This window comes from Engystomops pustulosus, chromosome 9 (assembly GCF_040894005.1).
Source record: "Engystomops pustulosus chromosome 9, aEngPut4.maternal, whole genome shotgun sequence".
In the NCBI taxonomy this organism is placed as follows: domain Eukaryota; kingdom Metazoa; phylum Chordata; class Amphibia; order Anura; family Leptodactylidae; genus Engystomops; species Engystomops pustulosus.
The window spans coordinates 113,841,928-113,860,256 of NC_092419.1; the positions used below are offsets into that span (position 1 = coordinate 113,841,928).

General features: G+C 45.9%; 1 long non-coding RNA gene across 1 annotated transcript in view; it reads left to right on the plus strand.

Moving 5' to 3' along the window:
• The first annotated feature begins 1,511 nt into the window (after nucleotides 1-1,511).
• LOC140078045 (uncharacterized) overlaps nucleotides 1,512-18,329 on the plus strand; it is a 181,402-nt gene continuing 164,584 nt past the window's right edge. Inside the window, exons 1-2 of the long non-coding RNA XR_011849886.1 lie at nucleotides 1,512-1,623; nucleotides 4,178-4,264. This is a non-coding gene — a long non-coding RNA (uncharacterized lncRNA). The remainder of the gene's footprint in view (nucleotides 1,624-4,177; nucleotides 4,265-18,329) is intronic.

The following is an 18,329-nucleotide window of genomic DNA, read 5'->3' on the forward strand; positions in this document are numbered from 1 at the left end:
TCTAATAAGAAACGCCTGCGATTGGGAACGAGCCACCAGTGTTTTGCGGCAATTTAATGCAAAACACCGGCGGCTCGTTCCCGATCGCAGGCTTTTCCATAGAAACATAGAACGGCACGTGTGCCACCACCCTACGGGGGAAGACACACACGGCGTTTTTAGGCCGCTTTTAGCTTCTAGTGCGTTTTCAGATCATTAGAAAAAGCATCCGTTTTTAAAAATGCATCCAGTTTTTTGTCCGTTTTTAATTGCACAAATTCGGAAAAATAGACAAAAGCACATGCATTTTTTTTTCCATCTGAAAACGCACTTAGTAAAAACGGCCTAAAAACTCCAGGGTGAAGACACACGTGGCGTTTTTAGTTAGTGCGTTTTCAGATCGGAGAAAACGCATGCGTTTTTGACAGGTTTGACCAATTATCTTAATTCAAACTGCTCAAAAATGCATGCGTTTTTTTCCGATCTAAAAACGCTCTACTAAAAACGGCCTAAAAACGCCACGCGTGTCTTCACTCTTAGGCCGGCGCCACACGTTGCGCTTTCATTGCGTTTGAAGCACATTACAACAGCTGCGGAGGTGATTTGCCTAATTACATTCTGGCTTACACACATGCGTTAACATTTATTTTGTTAAAAGCAAATATAAACAATGTAATTAGGAAATTCTCCTCAGAGATTGTAACACATTTTAACGAAACCACACCCAAAACGCTAAATGTGAACACAAGTAACGTGCCCGCAGGGACGATCCAGGTCCCAAAAACATCCACCAAATACATGTGGAAAAAGCATGAAAGCCCAAACTTACACAGACAGGACATCATGAGGAAGAGGCCTGCACCAGCACTTACTGGGCGGCAGCTCGGTTATACCTCACACATCAGCACACAATGGGGGACATTTACTATGGCGTTTCCGCCAGTTTTGTGACGCTCTCACCGCATCTTCTGCTCTCAGACCTATTTATTAGCTGTCGGGGACAGAAAAAATGCCTTTTTCCGTCTGCTCCGACTCTTCTCCGAAAAGGGGCGTGGCTTTGGCGGAGTGGAAACTCAGACACAATTACTATGTGTCGCAGCCCTTTTTGGGCGGTGTAAACTGACGGAAAGTAGACCAAAAGAAAACTGGTCTAGCAGGGACTGTTGGACACATTTCTGGTGCTCGGGACAGATTTTGTCCCAGGGACAGAAAATAGTCTCGGCGCCAGAAATGTCTCTGCACAGCTCCACAATATTAAATGTGTGTCTTCTTACCGAGAGCAGGTCGGTAACAAAGCCAATGCAGACACCGACACTGTAAGTAAATGTCCCCCAATGGCTCTTACCTCACACGTAGTGAAACTGAGGTAAACTCTGAGAATTGTGGGACTTGTAGTTCACCACGCCGCTCCTCGTGCCCGCACAGAACAAGTGTAGAACTACAGCTCCCATAAGACCTTGTTCCCCTTTTGTGTCAGCTGTTTGGAGGCAGCCAATCAGAGAGAGGAATGCAGCCGCCCGCCCCGGCGGGAGCTTGTGGTTTGTGTGAGGAGGTTGAGCGGTTCCCGCGCTGCGCTCAGTGTCATAGGAGCCTGTTCACACCGTGTGCTCAGTTATTAATAGACAAACCTGCCTCTGAGCCCAGGTATGATAATTTCTTGTAGAATGAAGGAGTTTTATCCTGAGGGGAATTTTGGGTTTGAGATTTTTCCAGTCAGAATATCTAGTAAAATGTTCTGCCCTGAGCTCTGCCCCCATTGTGTGTGATAAATCTGAAGCGGCACTCGCCCCGCGGACACTTGTATTTCAGACAGTATCTAAAATGTTACAAAGTTTCTGTTATTGGCCCAAAAAGTTCCAAAAACCCAGAGGGCGTATTCACTTGTTCTGCTAGGGTCGCGTTCATAACACTACGCTAGCGCACAGGGCTCGGGGCGATCGCATATGAGTTTCCAGAGAATTATCTTCATTAAAACTGGTCAAAAACAGTTGCGCTTTCAAAAAACGCATGTGGTTTTTTAACGGACTGCTCAAAAACGGCCCCAAAAAGCGTTCAAAACGCCATGCGTGGTATCACCCTTAAGTAGTCTGTCCAAAAAACGCTTGCGTTAAACATTAGTTTTTTGAAAACGCAACCGTTTTTGACCAGTTTTAATGAAGATAATTGGTAAAACCTGTCAAAAAACGGATGCGTTCTTTAACAGACTGCTGAAAAACTGACCAAAATGGGTTCAAAACGCCATGTGTGGCATCACCCTTGATTTGGACTTTGGGGTGCGGTCACAAGTACCACTTAAAACAATGCAAGGCACTGGATTCCGGTTACCGCTCACTTGTGTTTCCATAGAAACACATATGCAATTGGTCCCTATATGATAGCGTTGTGTTGGAAAAAGCAGCGCCAGCAGCACATGTGACTGCAGCCGGAGGCCGGTGTTTTGAACCAAAAAATATTGAAGTTACGTCTCCGGAAAGATGGCGATGCAAAAACAGATGAGATTTCCTCTATATTAGTAAAGTGATCTATAGAATAAAGATAATATAGTATTTTTACTGTACGGTGTACAACCCTCCAAAAATACTGGAAACTAAAATTGACAATTTTCTTTTCCTCCATACATACAAGAGTTAATAAAACCTCATCAATAAGCTAACAACCTACTAAAATGAAGTATTTGTAAAGTGCATCTCATGTCGCTGAAAATAAGCCCTTATTTGTCCAAATTGCCCAAAAAATAAAGATTGTATAGCCAATAAAAAGTGACAATGCATAATGTGCTGTGAATGGCGCGGCTTCCCCTCGATGCCCTGGCGTGTGCCCGTACAGCAGGTTACCACCACATATGGGGGATTGTTAGACTCGGGAGGGATTGGGGATCAAACTTTGTGGGGCGTTTTGGTATTTTATCCAATGAGAATTTGTACATTTCGTGATAAACACATTCATTTAGCCAAAAAAATGTAACTTTCAAAATTGCATCCAATTTTGTTTTAACCCTTGTAAAACAATTAAAGGGTTACCAAACTTCATAAAAGTTGTTTTACGTACGTTGGGGGGTGTAGTTTCTATAATGGGGTAATTTATGGGGTTTTACTTCTATTTAGGCCTCTCAAAGTGACTTGAAACCTGAGCAGGCCCCGCAATAACCTCCTACAAAAATAAGAGAATGCATAAAAAACCATGTGCACATAAAGTAGACATCCGGTGAATGTTAGTTATTATGTTTGTTTGCGGTTATGACTATGTGTGGGAAAAAGTTGAACATTTTGAAGTTCAAAAATCGCGAATTTTTCCAAATTTTCACCTAATATCTGATTTTCTCATAAGTAAATGCAAAACATGCCACCAAAATTTTTCAACTAATATGAAGTACAGTGTGACAAGAGAAAAAAAATTGTAAATCACCACTTATAGTGACATAGGACAGATTTGAAGCGCCACGTGTGGCGCCGGCCAAAGGGGTTAACAAACGTGCATGTGTCTATGCTCCTGCACTACCTAGCTTTAGCAATCTGTAAAATTTGTGTGAGTGCGCGTTCACACGTTCTGCTATCTAGCGTCCCGGGAAACGCATATGCAATCAGCCCGAGCCACGCTCCCTGCGTGAACGCGCCCTCAGGGTGGTGGCACACGTGGCGTTTTTCCCAATTATCTTAATTAAAAACAGGCAAAAATTGATGCGTTTTGAAAGCGCATGCGTTTTTTACTATCTGAAAATGCATTACTTAAAGGGGGTTCAAAACACCTCATGTGCCACCACCCTCAGGGTGCGTTCACACGTTCCGCTAGCGACACGTTCATAGCGTGACGCTAGCGCACAGGAGGCGGGGCTCGGGGTGATCACGTATGCGTTTCCTGATAACCTGTGTTTTTAAACACATCCAAAACGAAACTTTGCAATGAAACGCATGCGTTTCAGACAGACCCCCCTCCTCCCACTTTTGTTTTGGATGTGTTTACAAACGCAAGAAAAACGCCACATTGGAAGGCGCCCTCAGACACAGGATACCATAACAAACCCTCAGCTGTGAGAAGTCAGTGAAGGTTGAGGCCATTTGTCTCCATGGTGGCTAAATAAATTGTGGTTAAATGGTGCAACTATGTAGACAGCTTTTTATTACCACCAGTGTTGCCTCAGCTCCGGGTGGTCTTACCTCAGGGGAAACAATTATAAATTTCATTTTTATTTTACATGCAGGTGTTATGTCCTAAGGCTTGGGATGTCAGCGCATATTGGCACCTTGTGGTTTACGTCTGTTCCATGATGTGTGCGATCTACCTACAGGTAAGTGATGATTAATACACACAGGGAGAGAGCTGGATAATTACATATATAGCTATGAACACTTTGTACTCCTTGTCATGCGCTGCAGACTATTCCTGAACTGTTTTTTGGAAGACACTTTGGGTGCTGTCACACGGAATCAAAGCAAATCTATGGAAACGCGTGTGATCATTAACCAGCACCTGGTGTCTTGCATTTAGGCAAGTGGAAGTGCGACATGGCCCTTAGGGTGATGGCACATGTGGCATTTTGAACCCGCTTTTGGGCCGTTTTTAAGCAGTCCGTCAAAAAATGCATGCGCTTTTGACAAGTTTGAATTAAGATAACTCTTTGGGTGTAGTGCTGCACTCTTAACTTTAACCCTCTCGGAGCTAAAACAACGGTCCAGGACTGATCCAGAAGTCCCAATGTTAAAATATAAAGAGATAGAAATAAAAATATATAGATTTCTTATCTGACCGGAGCTCCAGACGTTCACAATAATTGTTCTCGTTCGTCCTCCGTTCTGCTCACAGCACAAATCCACAGATTCTCCAGATAAGAGTAGCCCACTGTTCAGACCCACGTGGATGCAGTTTTCGTTCCTCCTATTGTTACCACCGTTCACCACAGCGGACCACTAGAAGAAACACGCACTCCAATCGTGTAGAATGTCTTCATAAAATGCTTTAATAAAATTAAATACTACTCACAAACGTTTAGTAAAAATGCGCATATCTATAGAAAGGACACCAGCCTCACACGACCGCCCGACCCTGGGTTTCGCCGACGCAGCTTCTTCCGGGGCGTCCCCAGGCGAAACCCAGGTTCGGGCGGTTGTGTGAGGCTGGTGTCCTTTCTATAGATATGCGCATTTTTACTAAATGTTTGTGAGTTGAATTAAGATAAGTGGTCAAACCTGTCAAAAACTGTTTTTCCAAAAACGCATATGTTTTTGGACTGACTTCTTAAAAATGGCCCAAAAACGCGTTCAAAACGCCATGTTGTGCCATCACCCTTAGGGCGCATTTACACGTTGCGCTTTCGTTGTGTTTACATTGCGTTTTAAAATGAATTACAGCTGAGGGGAGGTGATTCGCTTAATACATTACTGTTAACATTTGCGTTTACAAAACGCATTGTAAACCTGATGTTAACAAATGTGTTAGCATTGTGTTAACAAATGTAAATAGTAATGTAATTAGGCAGATCACCTCTCCTCAGCTGTTGTAATTCATTTTAAAACGCAATGAAAACACAACCAAAGCGCAATGTGTGAACGCGCCCTCAGGGTATATGGGATGTGTTATAGTAACATCCACCTTGTCCTAGGACTCAACACCTCCAGTATCTAAGGCATCGCACTGTATCTATCCACTGATGGCTTATGCATAACACAAGCGGCCATGCACACATAACATATCTGTTTTGTACAGCCTCCAGATTTATAGTTCTTTACAGAATTGTCTGATCCCTACTTTTTCCACTTGGCTCCTAGTTTGGCCTGTCTCCTCGTGTCTGCGGGATTTTGCTGTCCTTGTAATAGCAGGTTTCCATATAAGAGACCCTAATATAGTTATAATTACTACTCGTCACTCAAGACACTGCCTTAATGGGGTCATGATCCTGGATTCCCCTTTGGGACAAGGTTATACACATTAGACTGTGCCCACAAGCATTGTCTGTATATTACACAGCACAAGTGCTTAATCCTGCCTGGTATGCCAGCCTCACCACCGAAATGTGACACCCCAAGTGTTTCCCTGACGGGCGCCCAGGCCTTAGTATGTGGTCTTCAGAAAATAGTTGAGGAATCTTTAACAACTGCATCTCTTGTGATATGTCTTAAAGTAGAATCAGACGTGTGTTATGCACAATATGTGACATCAGATACCATCCGACAACAACTGCTTCCACCCCGGCCGGGGTCACCTTTGTCCTTCTGCTTTATTTTGGATTCCCTTAGTCTTGGATCTTGTATAAATGGATTCACCCTTGACTGAGTGACTGTAATGAGATTCACTGCTTCCTACCTAAAACCTATCCCTCGCTACTATTGGTCCTCATAGCACCTTATGTGCCATTTAAGTCTTACAATCTATCTATCCAAAGGTGCGATTTGTATCTATATCGTAGATGTGCAATGGGAGGTTCAATTGTCCTTTAGACCTCCCATTCCCCGTTCTCTGCCATTCTTTATGTTTCAGTGAATGGAGACATTTTAGTTTGCATTTCCTCACATGCTCTTATACTAACAGCCTATGGGCACACGACTGGGAATATAGGTTCTAGCCATATTTTCTACCGCTAGCACATGTCATTATTCACTTCTATGGGCTCATGCACAAGGCTGCGGATTCCAGGGCCTCGATTTGGCCAGTCTATTATTAGTGGAACTTGCGCACCGGTGATACACGGGCTGCAAACAACGGTCCGTGTTCAGTTAGCCTAATACTTTTAACAACTGAGGGTTTGTTACAGTTTCGTTTGTAGGTAAGGCTTTGTAAGGGCTCCTGATTAATGACTTGCCTACCGTTGTACACTGCAACAAACCTTCAGCACAAAGACTTATTCCTGCTAATATGTATGTAAAAATATTTTTGCTGGTTTTGCATTTACCTTCATTTTTGTAATGTACCCAATTTTTTATTATTTATCCATTTCATTGACTCTTTTTGGGCATAAGAAAGCCACATAAAGAAAGTCAACATAAATAGTCTATCGCAGCCTGGATAAACTATAACCCCTGGAAAGCCTTGTTGGTTTGGAGATATGATAAAACGGCATAAAGCAGCCTGGGATGTAGGTGAGAATAAGCATCACAAGGAGATTATCAGCTCCAGCACAATAGTTGTATAAGACGCTGCACCGGATGAGGTAGAGGCCATGCGCTCAGATTGTGCAAGTCTTCCAGGAGAGGAAGACGGCTCTTGAGAAAGGAAATGTATCCTGAATTTTCTTTCATGCTCCCAACAATCCATTGCTCAGTGGAAAAGCATGCATCACCCAGCATTACTGACAGCCCCCTGGTTATCTGCAGAGAGATAATCTGACTATATGACTCTTTCCAGCCTCGCCTGTCCTGCTCCATAGGAAGCACAGATGCCAGGATTGTCTCACTAGTGCCCAGTGCCCCTCATGCTTATTATTGGGTCCTCTAACATATTTCATGTTTTTGTAATGTCCACTATTTGAGCACAGGTACAAGTGATGACAGGTCTGTACTGGGCTCCAGGGGACACATTCCTCTCTGACACTCAGCTACATGGTGCACGGGTCATTAGTGACACTAAGTAAGAGATCACAGGTCTATGAGTGTCACATAAAAGATCCCGTGAGCCTCTGTGACATGGCCAATGATAACAGTAAAAATAGAGACCCAGCACAGAGTCGCCTGGAATGTCTCCTTACAGCGCGGTCACCGGCTCCTTGCCCTCTGAGGCTTCCCCTTTTTGCTATGGGCGTCAGATTGGGTGCCAGCTCAGGTTTCTGCTCGGCTTAGATGTGACTTTTCTCGCTATTCCAAGCTGTGCATACATTTATATATGTGCATACAGCACTGCGCGTGGCCTTGGCCTGATCCTCTACACATATAGGGAGCATTCAGCAATATTGGCGCAGGGGCTGTGTTTATGGTGCAAGGGGTCAATAAATTGGAGCACATCTGAAATTGGTCTTAATTACGCCAATCATGAAGTGGAACTCTGTAGACCAAGTGGTCGCAGATCAAAGCCCCCATAGACTTCTGTGTCTCCCTGTGACTGCGCTCACGGTGTCTCACCGCACAGTCCGGCACTTGTCTGCGTATGGAGGGGTGAAGAGCACTCACCCCTCCTCCTCCCGGCCCTGTGCTTGCCCGGCATCCAGTAAGGCATATACTGCACATCTCCTTCACAGGAAATCTGTCATTAGTTTTAAGAATGTGTTAGATAGCAGTCCTGGAGAGTTGTGTATATTGTTAGTAGAAGCAGGACTGTGTAAAACAGATGCATGTTCCAGGACTGTACTGAGAACACTCCTTTCACTGAGCTACCCTACAGCCCTACAATCTGTTCGGTGTATGCTTTAGTATACAACCAGAAGCTTTCTACAGCTTTCTCCAGGGACAGTACACAACACTATGTACAGAAATCACAGAACACAGCAGTGTGAGGTCTGATTACACATCTGTCCAGGGACAATACATAACACTGGCTGCAGAGAGCACAGAGCACAGCAGTGTGAGGTCTGATTACACATCTCTCCAGGGACAATACGTAACACTGGCTGCAGAGAGCACAGAGCACAGCAGTGTGAGGTCTGATTACACATCTCTCCAGGGACAATACATAACACTGGCTGTAGAGAGCACAGAGCACAGCAGTGTGAGGTATGATTACACATCTCTCCAGGGACAATACATAACACTGGCTGCAGAGAGCACAGAGCACAGCAGTGTGAGGTCTGATTACACATCTCTCCAGGAATATTACATAACTGGCTGCAATTACTGACATATTGGCACCATAACGGATGAATATCCGGAGATCGGAGTGTAGATATCAAACCTTGACATTTCAAGATGTGTAACCTAAAAAGGTGAGCCCAAAACCTTCCTCTCTCTTTGTAGACGCATAATTGCTCTTGAACCTTGCAAGGAGGCCACCAGGTTCACACTTGCCTTGTTTCTCTTTATTTTTCAGATGGGTACCATGCACTCACACAGTTGCCTTGTAGCTATAATACTGATTGTTCGATTTGAAATATTTTCAGTAAAAGCTAAGTTTTAAATCCCGAATTGTATTCTTCTTGTATATTCCATAGTGATTTAGGCCCTTTCATCAATCACTTCTGAGGACAAAAATCTTTTTGTATCTTTTTACTATGACATCATGAAGATACGTACATCTCCTGTACATATATTGATTTTTAATGTGTGTCTTTCACATTTGGGATAACGATGGGCAGCATTTTGCTTCTCCTGTAGGTTTTGCTGGTGTGAGGAATATAACCTGTATATATGTAGCAAGCCTAGTGTAAGAATAAGTGGTAGTCTGAGCACAGCCTGGTGTCATGGTGGATGAGGCTGTCTTCTATGCTGGCGGCTGTGTGATCATCTCGGAGGGTTTCAGTTACTGAGATAAATGATGGTTCCCAGGAGATAGAAGTCACTGACCACATAGTGATAGCACAATCACACTTATCACTTACCACCCGCTGATGGTCATGCAGATAGACGTGGCCATACTACACACTTACAGCTCGTCTATAGTATGAGGCTTCATCCGGGACCTGAAGCAGGAGGAGGTGAAATGCCAAGAACCAAATGAAGCCATGACAAGGGGTATTAGCCTCTGCACCCACATCCCCTGCTACATGTCAGCACTTCCTTGGCTACAGAGATGACTCTATACACACACACATATATATATATATATATATATACATATATATATATATATATTACAAAAAGGTGTGGCAGCACTCAGAAAAAGACAAGAAAACTCAGGTGCACTTCCCAGGACCTGAACCAAGGTCCATCCATACGTAGAACAACAAAAGAATGGCAGCACTCTGAGATTTGTGAAAAACAGAAAACGTACTCGTTTATTCACACATGTGTCAAAAGCTACGTTTCGGCTCCTGAGACCTGGAGCCTTTCTCAAGCAAAGGTGCATGTAACACGGTGAAAGATTTGTATAAAATACACAGGAAGTGACATCATTTTACAAGTCATGTGATCACAGCAATTCAGGATTAAAGTCACATATTGACGTACAAGTGTGCTTCACAGTTACATACAAACATTGAGTTAAATGTACAGTGCAGTCATGTGCATAAATATAGTGAGGATCAAGCGCCTACCTAAGGATTAGTGTCGGACTGGATGTGTGGCTGCGGCGGACCGCCATGGAGCACAGCGCATGACACAGATCATGTGACTCATAAAGTGAAAACAGGCGATCACGTGATCGCATCTGCCCGTGTGCATGCGCACTGGAAAGCTGAAGTCCGTGACGCCATCTTGTGAAAGGGAAGACTGTACAGTATCCAGTAAGTGCAAGACTATCGTCTCAAAGTCAGGTGCCGGGTCTCAATGGGTCCAAAGAGTCCATGCACTGACATCAGTTACAATATCGTGACTGAGTTATTGGCACGGCCCGATCTGTAGCTACCCTTTCAGGACCTGAGTCCAGCAGTTGCGTCTTGCGGGTCAGGTTAACACTCTATTATGGCCCATAATAGAAACCATTTGCAGCCCAAACTAGGTGTAGTCTCCCTATAGACCAATATATGGGTTACTAAGAGAGGTGAAACATGATATACTGTGTCTGATCCTTCGGATAATCAGCGAAGATCACATCTGCAGAGTGTAGAAAACAGTGGGGTGCCTCTAGTGAAGTGTTTGTGAAATCTAAAAGAAAAGGAAGAATGGTAAGTATACGGCTTGACAAAAAATAACGTTAGTTACAAATATACAATATCATACACCAATGTTTCACGGATTCAGATAAGGAGATCAAGATTCAAACCTCCATAGGTATACGCCCATTAAAGAGCAACCTCCGTTGTTCTAAATTCAACATTAAGACCCTTGGGTTTCAGAGTGTCCAATCTATGGATCCCCTCTAGTTCCTTCCTACGAAGTCTATGTATCCTATTTCCACCTAATCTGTCATGTGGGACATGATCAATGATTCTGACTCGTAGTTGGAATTCCGTGTGCTTAGCCTCCACGAAATGTTTTGAGACAGGTAAGTCAACTCTCCTGTCCCTGATGGACTGCCTATGATTATTCAGTCTCAGTTTCAGTTCTGTGCTCATTTCCCCAACATACCATAAGCCACAAGGGCATTCAAGAAGATATATGACATAAGCCGAGGAACAAGTGAGATAGTGTCTGATGAAGAACTCCTTCCCAGTATGTCGGTCGGTAAAAGTATTCCCTTTGACAATGGTTTTGCAATTAACGCAATTTAAACATGGAAAACATCCCTTCTTCCTAGTAGATAAAAAAGACTGTACGATTTTTTTCTTTGGGCCAATGTCCGACCTCACTGACTCATCCTGTAAGTTCCTGACTCGTCTATATGCAAATAAGGGAGGATGTTCAAAAATGGTAGGTGTTCCCAAACCATCTCTCAAAATGGGCCAGTGTTTTCTAAGAATGTTAGAAATAAGTGGACTGGTCTCGGTGTAGGTAGTGATAAATGTGAGTCTATCAGTCTCTGATCTGTGGGGTGTACTGCTTAGGAATTTTTTCCTGTCAGTAACAATCACCTTCTTCTTATGGGTTTCTAAAATATGCGAGGGATAATCTCTTTGGCGAAACTTGTCTGCCATGTCATCTAGTCTTTTGTAGTGGGGGGTCCCCATCGACAATCCTCTTCACCCGTAGCAACTGCCTGTAAGGCAAAGATTTGATCATCCGCTTGGGATGGCAACTATATAGTAGTTGATGGTCGTTTGCAGTGCACCCCTTACTATAGTGACCCCAGTTGGTCACACAATATAAGGAGACGTCTTACATCTTTCTTATCTACTGACAAGAAACAAGGTGAATTATCTGCTGGGTGTTGGATCCGCTCAGCTGCTGCTCAGAGACTTAAAGGTTCTGGAGCTTTATCCGGAGGACATTTGTGGAATGGAGAAAAGCTATTTCCTTACATCAGCTGGACACTCCGCTATGTCAAGGACATCAACCCTTTCATGTAGAGAGCAAGTGAGCGTTCTGCAGCTGAGGGGCTTAATCTGCTCACTTATATTCTTATGACATGTGTTGTGTCATTGATAAAGTGAGGACGAGAGGGAAGAAAGTGGCTCATATGAGGAGTAATGATTATGTACTCTGATATCCTAGTGTCACGCTAATTATTGGTCAGGAGCAGGTTCTGGAGAAATATCGGCCGGGAGCGGAGGGCTCTGGAGAGCCGGCGGCCGGGAGCGGAGGGCTCTGGAGAGCCGGCGGCCGGAAGCGGAGGGCCCTGGAGAGCCGGCGGCCGGGAGCGGAGGGCCCTGGAGAGCCGGCGGCCGGGAGCGGAGGGTCCTGGAGAGCCGGCGGCCCGGAGCGGAGGGCCCTGGAGAGCCGGCGGCCGGGAGCGGAGGGCCCTGGAGAGCCGGCGGCCGGGAGCGGAGGGCCCTGGAGAGCCGGCGGCCGGGAGCGGAGGGCTCTGGAGAGCCGGCGGCCGGGAGCGGAGGGCCCTGGAGAGCCGGCGGCCGGGAGCGGAGGGCCCTGGAGAGCCGGGAGCGGAGGGCTCTGGAGAGCCGGGAGCGGAGGGCTCTGGAGAGCCAGCGGCCGGGAGCGGAGGGCTCTGGAGAGCCGGCGGCCGGGAGCGGAGGGCTCTGGAGAGCCGGGAGCGGAGGGCTCTGGAGAGCCGGCGGCCGGGAGCGGAGGGCTCTGGAGAGCCGGCGGCCGGGAGCGGAGGGCCCTGGAGAGCCGGCGGCCGGGAGCGGAGTTAGGTCTAAAGGGGATATAAGTTGTATGACAGGTTTTAAGGGGGCAGTTTAAAGGTTTAGGAAAGGATGGAAGGTTCTGGATGAGGAGCAGAGGGGTCTCCTAGCATTTACAATGGATGTGTCATGGCTGAGCCCGGCGTCCATCTATATGGTAGATAGTATCCGCATCCGCTGTGTTCTGCCCAGCGTCTCCCGCCGTGGCCGGTGTATCCAGACTTTCCCAAGGATTGTGTGGGAATCCAGGTAGTGTAGCCGCCTGCGGCATGTTGTTCTCTTCTATGAGAGCTGCTATTGTTTTTCTCACTGTTTTTATCTCGTACTTTCATAGCAGAGAGAACAGTGGCCGCTATGAATAGTTTTGGCTTTCTCGCTGTTACTAAGATAAAAATTCCCCCCTGTGGCTGCAGCTCCACAACCAGCAATGATAAGAGAATGACTTCATCTTCAAGTTCTCTGTGTTGTTATTGGAGAGGATTCGGTCTTTACCCATGTTCTGTATATATCTATCATGTGTGTATATGTATAATATATAATAGACATACACTGTTCCTTCTATGGAGGGAGCGGTTCTTACACATCGTCCTTGTATAATAAGTCCCTGTGTAATGTGTCGGTGACAAATACTCCCCTCAGCTTGTTATATCCTGCTCCCTATATTCCTCTCATAGACCTTCACATGAATGAGATGAAAGCTCCATTATCAATAATTCGGAGGGTAACTTCTACCAAACCTTTACCGCCTTATAGTGTAAGCTTCATAGTGAATGCACTGGCAGTGCCAGGCTATGACCTGTGTGCCAGGCTTCACCGCTGGATTTGCCTTTCATCTCCCAGAAATTAATAATTACAGAAATGTTCCGGCTGGACGCTGACCAGGACCATTCATGCACATGATCCAGAGGTTTCACCTGACTCCACTATCGGCCTAGTCCTCTGTGCGCGCACCACACGTCTCCTTTCTTTTATAGACACTTGTATTTCTTCATGTATCAGGTTGTTGTAGACTTTGATGCTTGGGAAAAATATCAATCTATCCACTGTATCTTGGCCTTATAATAATCCACTGCCAGCCCTCAGCTTTCCCAGAAAGAAATAGATCTACAAAATGGATAAATAGACTATTAAAAGGGCTGCCCAATCTCCTGAGTGATGGGAGATTTGTCCCTGGCAGAGTAGATTGCCTGGAAATAGAAGATCAGGGAATGCAAGTGCCGTGGCCCCTACATGATCAGGGCTCAGAGTCCTCCATTCTTATAGGGTTTCCATAGGACAGGTAATTAGTAGTGGATCAGTAGGGGTGTCACACCCAGCACCCCTGCCGATATACCCGGGGCAGATCAATACATGTTGGCCCCAACACACTGAGAATGAAGCTGTATATGACTGTAGTGTATAACAGCTGACAGCAGGGGTTTCTGGGTGTCAGACCCCACCAATTGATCATTAGTAGTTTACAAGCTCTGGCCTAAAAATCTAGAATGTCCCTTGTTCAGAGGCCCAGTGGACTTGTACTTAATAGAATAGGGGGACATTACTGTCCATAGAGACTCCATTCACAAGGCCTGATATTAAGGCGCCTGGATACTGAGCCCTGTTATCCGCTGTTGCTTTTTTCCTTAGACCCATTGCTATTGTAAGATAAGGAGGTGATTAGTAACTTCTCTCTTTTCCTGACTGCATTCATTTTTTCTAACGTAGAATAACAGGCGTGATCATCCAGGTCCCTCTGTCAGATAGAGCTGGGGGACGCATCGCCCATTCCTCTCCCTGTTTTGGGCTGTGGCCCCCAAATGATTGAATCCAGATTTCCTCTGCTGCGGCCTATCAGCGCTGTGCTCCTTGCAGATTTCCTGTGCATTCATTGAGAAGAACAAGAATAGATTCTCACACTTGTAGCTAAAAGCTTCTCGTAACAATGAGTTCATTGTAAGGTGTGTAGCTGATATAAAACTTCCGTCTGGTGTTGTTCTCCAGCATCATGTATGACATAATACATATAGATAATACACAGTGGCCAGGAGATGATCTGCACTCCTCGTTGTATCAGACCCGCTGTGTCACCTCCCCCCTTTGGCACACTCATAAAATGGTTTTGTGTAATGGGCCTCCATGGTTCAGAAGAAAAGAGAAAAGGACAGCAATCCTGGGTACTCCTAGAAGGTTTGGGTGGTGCTCGCAGCTGGGGATCCGGTGCTTAGAGTCCCATAAATAGCATCAGAGTGGAGAAAGCCACAGCACTCGGTACGGTTCAATTCCAAATCGTCTTTATTGTAACATCATCAGGCATAAAATAGCAACGTTTCGATTCCAGCTTGAGAAAGATTCATCTGGAATCGAAACGTTGCTATTTTATGCCTGATGATGTTACAATAAAGACGATTTGGAATTGAACCGTACCGAGTGCTGTGGCTTTCTCCACTCTGGGGCCTCCATGGTTGTAACCATTTATATAAAGGGAATTAGGAGATTACTAGGCTGCTACCTCTTGAAACGCTCCCTCTTTAGGCGACGGCTGGACGCTGGCTCAGAGATACCAGTGCAAGTTCTAAGGCAATAGGTGGTGCAGTCCACGATCAGGGTAATGTGCTGTAAGCAGGTCAGATAGAAAGATATGTAATGGAGGAAGATTACCAGAAATATACGGAGGCGCTACTGAATGTAATAGCAGGACATTTTTCTCCTCAAAAAGTGAATCGGAAGGACAACGCGTCTCGGGGGCGATCCGATCCCTTCATCAGGTCCAAAGATAACAATCAAGCTCGTCACGTGAAGCTGGAGGGTGTTTCTGTCAGCAGTGATGTAGGTTATAATTACTAACCTAGTCAACGGGCGTTGGTATATTTCTGGTAATTTTACTCCATTTCATTATTTTGTTCTATCCAGTTTGTCTCGATTCTGGACATCAGTGGACGCAGCAACTGTGAACAGAACAGGTTTCCTTACTATCTTAGAACTATAGCTATGTGCTGGGTCTTATCTGTTTTGTAACCGCTTGTTATTGCGCTGTGATTATTTTTTCTATATCATCGACAATAGAAAGTTAGAGCGTCAATATGGGATCAGCCGGGCAACAACAGCCTGATAACAGGCTGATAACAAGAGCCAAGAACCCAATAAATAGTGTGCAGGAAACTTAAAGCTCAGGCCTCGTCTTGTGTGCAATGGCCTTATGCAGGGGGTATGGAAAGTATTCAGACCTCATGATTCTCATGTGCTCTACATGCACCATGAGCTGTGAGGTCTTATATAGGCAGGTGTGCACCTTTCCTAATCAAGTTCAATCAGTTTAATTAAATACAGCTGGAGTCCTACGACAGAGTAGAACCATCTCAAGGAGGATCAGAAGGAAATGTACAGCGTGTGTTCTGTCAAGATGGGGGCAGAGGGCACATTAATGAGTAAAAAAATTGCTTTTTTGATCTTACCATTTGGCTGCAATGAAACAAAGAGTAAAAATTTAAAGTGGTTTGAATTCTTTCCATACCCAGTTTATAACATGGGGCAGGAGAGAATAAAATGTGGTTACGGACTTCCAGAGTTACTCAGAAACATTAGGTGGAACCTCTCCTGGTGGTTTTTCAACTGGCTGACTGTTTCCAGGCTATAACACAGTTACTGTTCTGTGTAGATTGTATTAATTTGGAAGGTTTGGGCGTACGCTTCAGTCACTCAGTGTAGCTGATGTAGATGCCATCGGTCGAGCGTCAGGTAGTGATTTTACAGTAGAACTGGAGCCACCAGTCACTTAATCCTAAGGTATATGAAGGATTTGCAGCTCAAACACAAGCCATGTAGTAGGTAGCGACAGATTACGAGAGCTCGTGTTGACTTATCCGCTAGTAAGTGTGTTGACCGTACCAGACCTCAGTCAATTTACAATGCAAACAATCGCTCGCCACGGACTATGAATCATAGGATAACACTGTGGAATCTCTGAGCCGAGACCTCCCTGCGGATACCAAAATAATAGGGAGCTCCTGATGGGAAGAAGCGGGGTCAGTCACCACCTGAAAGCCACTGCCCATAGTCCTATATCTCATGAGAGACGTGGAGTTTGGTTTAATATAAGGTCTTTAAACTATAACTGGAATTAAAAGGAGTTTTTCTAATATACACTCACCGGCCACTTTATTAGGTCCACCTGTCCAACTGCTCGTTGACACTTAATTTCTAATCAGCCAATCACATGGCGGCAGTGCATTTAGGCATGTAGACATGGTCAAGACCATCTCCTGCAGTTCTCCCGAGCATCAGTATGGGGAAGAAAGGTGATTTGTGGCCTGTGAACGTGGCATGGTTGTTGGTGCCAGAAGGTCTGGTCTGAGTATTTCAGAAACTGCTGATCTACTGGGATTTTCACGCACAACCATCTCTAGGGTTTACAGAGAATGGTCCGCAAAAGAAAAAACATCTAGTGAGCGGCAGTTCTGTGGGCGGAAATGCCTTGTTGATGCCAGAGGTCAGAGGAGAATGGGCAGACTGGTTTGAGCTGATAGAAAGGCAACAGTGACTCAAATCGCCACCCGTTACAACCAAGGTAGGCAGAAGAGCATCTCTGAACGCACAGTACGTCCAACTTTGAGGCAGATGGGCTACAGCAGCAGAAGACCACACCGGGTGCCACTCCTTTCAGCTAAGAACAGGAAACTGAGGCTACAATTTGCACAAGCTCATCGAAATTGGACAGTAGAAGATTGGAAAAACGTTGCCTGGTCTGATGAGTCTCGATTTCTGCTGCGACATTCGGATGGTAGGGTCAGAATTTGGTACAACAACATGAAAGCATGGATCCATCCTGCTTTGTATCAGCGGGTCAGGCTGGTGGTGGTGGTGTCATGGATCCATCCTGCCTTGTATCAGCGGCTCAGGCTGGTGGTGGTGGTGTCTTGGATCCATCCTGCCTTGTATCAGCGGCTCAGGCTGGTGGTGGTGGTGTCATGGATCCATCCTGCCTTGTATCAGCGGGTCAGGCTGGTGCTGGTGGTGTCATGGATCCATCCTGCCTTGTATCAGCGGCTCAGGCTGGTGGTGCTGGTGTCATGGATCCATCCTGCCTTGTATCAGCGGCTCAGGCTGGTGGTGGTGGTGTCATGGATCCATCCTGCCTTGTATCAGCGGGTCAGGCTGGTGGTGGTGGTGTCATGGATCCATCCTGCCTTGTATCAGCGGGTCAGGCTGGTGGTGGTGGTGTCATGGATCCATCCTGCCTTGTATCAGCGGGTCAGGCTGGTGGTGCTGGTGTCATGGATCCATCCTGCCTTGTATCAGCGGCTCAGGCTGGTGGTGGTGGTGTCATGGATCCATCCTGCCTTGTATCAGCGGGTCAGGCTGGTGGTGGTGGTGTCATGGATCCATCCTGCCTTGTATCAGCGGGTCAGGCTGGTGCTGGTGGTGTCATGCATCCATCCTGCCTTGTATCAGCGGCTCAGGCTGGTGGTGGTGGTGTCATGGATCCATCCTGCCTTGTATCAGCGGGTCAGGCTGGTGGTGGGGGTGTCATGGATCCATCCTGCCTTGTATCAGCGGCTCAGGCTGGTGGTGGTGGTGTCATGGATCCATCCTGCCTTGTATCAGCGGCTCAGGCTGGTGGTGGTGGTGTCATGGATCGATCCTGCCTTGTATCAGCGGGTCAGGCTGGTGGTGGTGGTGT